Raw genomic sequence first — 4,378 nt, 5'->3', positions numbered from 1 at the left:
TAGATGGGATCTAATTTATCATCTCAGTCCATGGGTGATGGATGAACCACACTACTAATAGAATGAAGATTTTGAATTATAAGACCCTGAGGATTGCATCCCAAGCTCACCCAAGTCCTGGTTTCCATAGACTTCGAGTTCCATGAGAGCACAACTCAAATATCCTTCCCGTGATTTTTAATGCATAACATGGCACCTTGCATAAGATGCATATTTGTTATTTGAAGCCACCAATTATTGGAAATTTATTACAGTGGCAAGAGGAAACTAACACTGTATATAATATATTATGTCCCTTCTCTTTCTATTCACACTTTCCTTTCCTTTTCTTCCTGGTACTTATTACCATTGTAATTGGAATATCAATAGGGGTTTTGTTTTTGTTTATTTCTCTAATAACATGTAAGCTTCTGGACAATATGACATTTTTCTTATTCACTGCCTCACCTCTAGCAAATACAGCATTTCTTGGCACAGGTAGTAAATAATACATATTTATTGAATGTTTGAGAGAATACACAAATGGATTATTTTATTGATATTGCAACACAAATATTGTTGAATTAGTATTACATCATGTAAAAAAAAAAAGAAAGAAACTTAGTGGCAGCCTGCATTTGTGAAAGCAGGACATATCTGACCAGTATAGATATTTTAAAGGTTCAATGTTCCTCTTTACAGTGAGTTTTGGGTTTTTTGTTTTAATGCTAATAAAACCCAGAGATGTGAAAGTACAGACACAGATACAAAAGGAAGGGATTTTCAAGTGAAATTGCACTGATGTTTTTTGTTTGCCTTTAATACTAAATAGTAAGTGAAAAACTTGCTTTATCTCTTCCTCCTGACTCACCTTTTCCAGAAGGCTCAGCCACTGCTCAATTGTCCATGTGGGGAAGCTGAGCATAAGATGAAGCCCCCCAACCCCAAAAATTAGATTTATAAAGGAAGGGAGCTGAATATTATGAAAGACAGTGTCATGAGTTAACAGTGTGTAAAAACACAAGAGGTGGTCAGCCACAGATAGGAAATCTTTTCTATCACCATGGGTCATATTTTGTAACCCATGTAAACAGAGCATGTGCATATGTAAGACTGGGTCAGGGGTTTGGCAGGAGGCATTAGAATGTCAGTGCTACCTACTAATACTTCATGATATAGGAGAATCCCCATATCCCAACTTCAGTAATATGGGAACTGAAAAGAAAGGGATAAAATAATCTCTCATTCCAAAATTTGAATGACTGTAAATGAATTGTCTAGGACACATATGATACACTTCTGATGTTAATTTCTTTTTTCACCAAACTACAGGGTAAATCTAAATGTCCCCTGCTATTATGGATACCATATTATGATGAAATATATATATATTATCTCGTTCTGCAGCTACAGTGCTATCCAAACCTGAATTCATGACAGGCTGGAATCATACAGGTGTGAAGGAATTACTTCTGGTAGGTTTAACTTAAAATCCTAATTTGCAAATTCCTCTCTTTTTGCTTTTTATTCTTATTTATCACTCTGGTAGGTAATGGGGGCATGATCATGTTGATCTGACTAACCACCCAACTTCATATGCCATTGTACTCCTTCCTTAGCAACCACATTTTTTTTGTGACATCTGCTACTTTACTGTCTTTGCTCCTAAAATATTGGTCAATTTCGTTTCAAAACACAAGTCCAGCACATTTTCTGGCTGTGTTCTAGAGTTTCTTCTTTTTTTTTTCTTTAATTTTATTTTTTAATTATTTACTCAATATATTTTTTTCTACTGTACAGCATGGTGACCCAGTTACACGTACATGTATGCATTATATTTTCTCACATTATTATGCTCCATCATAAGTGACTAGACATAGTTCCCAGTGCTACCCAGCAGGATCTCATTGCTAATCCATTCCAAAGGTAATAGTTGCATCCATTAACCCCAAGCTCCCAATCCACCCTGCTCCTTCCCCCTCCCCCTTGACAACCACAAGTCTATTCTCCAAGTCCATGATATTCTTTTCTGTGGAAAAGTTCATGTGTGCCATATATTAGATTCTAGATATAAGTGATATCATATGGTATTTGCAGTGTACATCACCACAGAATTCACCCTCCAGTCTATAATGGCTTATGATCCCTAGGTGGCAATTGCCAAACACTTGTTGTATACAGTTGTTATGACCGAAAAGGTTTGTATTCAGATGGTTCTTGCATCTTACTGGGGGGGAGTCATTAACTCTCTGACACGCATAATAGGTTTGCTCCAACTAGATTTCTGTGGTCTTAACGTTGTGAATCACTATTTCTCTGACATTTCCCTTCTTCTGAGACTTTCCTGTTCAGATGCCCATAGCAATGAACTGCTGCTTTTGATATTCTTTAGGGTCATTGCAATTTTCACTTTTACTATCATCATGGTCTCTTATATCCACATAATCCCTGCAATCCAGAGAATGCACTCAGCTGATGGGAGGCAAAAGGCCTTCTCCATGTGTGCCTCCCATCTGACTGCTGTGACCTTATTATTTGGGTCTGTGACCTTCAGTTATATCCAGCCAAGCTCTCAATATTCCCTGGATAATTAGAAGGTCTCTGCTGTGTTTTATATATTCATTATCCCCATGCTAAACCCACTGATTTATAGTCTGAGGAATAAGGATGTGAATGATGCAACAAAATGCTCAGTATGGCAGAAGAGAACCTCAGCTTGACTTAATCTTCTCCATGGCTTTGCCAACCTAACATTAAGCTGAAAATAGACTTTCTTTAAAATTGCATCACAGAAATGATCACAAAGTTTGATCTGAAGACTGAAAATCATACCATTTCACCTTTCATTATTTTGTGACTTAAAAGTTTCATTCTAAAAAGAGCTGATATATATATATATATATATATATATATTTTTTTTTTCCTAGACATAGCTCATGACAAACTCTGAAAGTGCTCACCGTGGATTAAAAGAATCTGACATTGACTCAAATCAGAAGAATGCCCCATCAATAATTATGTATCAAATGCAATGTTATCTCAGAGAAAAATGGAAATGTTTCCTTAGTATGGTTTTCATTGAACATATCGTTATTTTCTTTAAATCCCATCACTCAAGTAAAAATCTATTATCAATTATGTACTTAATTTACATATTTCAATAGTATCTTAGAAAAATGGCTATAGAAAAAACAACTCTCATTAGTTATACTTTTTTCATTCAACAATTTTTTAGGGCCACTGTTGCAGCTTATGAAAGTTCTCAGGCGATAGGGGTCAATTCATAGCTACAGCTGCTGATCTACACCACAATCACAGCAAAGCAAGAGAGGAGCCATGTCTGTGACCTACACTGTAGATCAAGGCAACACCAGATCCTTAACCCACCGAGTGGGGCCAGGGATAGAACCCACATCCTCATGGATACTAGTTTAGTTCATCACTGCTGAACCACAATGGGAACGCCTCAACACATTTTTATTGACAAATTATTGCACAAATTACTCTGCATTTTCCAAACCTAAATAGATTTAAGGTATGGAGCAACAATCTGTTAAGAGGATCAGGCAAAAGAGGAATATAGTAAAGGGAAAGGACTATTAAAATATAGGAAAATAAATAAATAAATAAATAAATAAATAAATAAATAAATAAATAAATAATTTATATAGGAATATAGTAAATATAGGAAAATAAATAAAATAAATAAATATATTATTATTAATTAGACTCTAACATGGAATTTTAAAGCAAAAACAGTCAAAAATAGGTCTCCCAAGTTATTTAGTGCCATATTTATGAAGGCCTATTAATGACAGTATAATATATTTTAGACTCTCTCAATGGCTAATAAATGAAACTATAAATGAAATGCAAACATATGCTTTAAGAAATTTTCCACAATGTCACCGTTATCGACATTTTAGAAAATCAAACATATTAGGAAAAAGTTACTCCAAGAGTCAATGGATAGTTCATGAAAATTATCCATGAGAATTGAGAAATTATTAAGGTTTGGGGCTTCTTTTTCCTTTTTCTATCCTTTTTCTTTCTTTCTTTTTTTTTCTTTCATTCCATTTTCTTTTGGAGTTTTTTAAAATAAAAGTTTTACATTATTGGGATGTTTTAAGCCTGTGTCATTAGTCAGATATATTGGATAAGAGAAAAAATAGATGTAATACCTGCCTATCATTAGAATTTCTGAAGGAAAAATTCTAGGAAGTGTATATAGCCAAGAACAATGAAAAAGAGATGAGAGCTTTCCTAGAATGTTAAAGAGATAATAGAAAGCTCAGAACTGTAAGAGAGAAAAAAAGCTGAAGCAAGAAATGTTGCTAGAGAGGAAAGCAGGTCCAGACTATGACTGGTATATGCATGGGGTTTGAATCTGAGTGAAGGA

At 34.6% G+C, this 4,378-nt stretch overlaps 1 pseudogene; it reads left to right on the top strand.

Annotated features, from left to right (window-relative positions):
* Window positions 1-1,412: 1,412 nt before the first annotated feature.
* On the top strand, window positions 1,413-2,699 carry LOC146400482 (olfactory receptor 5J3-like; annotated as a pseudogene).
* The last annotated feature ends 1,679 nt before the right edge of the window (window positions 2,700-4,378 follow it).

This window comes from Sus scrofa, chromosome 8, assembly GCF_054392235.1.
Source record: "Sus scrofa isolate SSC_HxYL_T2T_F1_AM1 chromosome 8, Sscrofa_HxYL_maternal_Yorkshire_Landrace_v2.0, whole genome shotgun sequence".
Classification (NCBI taxonomy): Eukaryota; Metazoa; Chordata; class Mammalia; order Artiodactyla; family Suidae; genus Sus; species Sus scrofa.
Note: the sequence above shows the minus strand (reverse complement) of the source record. Positions and strands in the feature narration are given on the sequence as shown.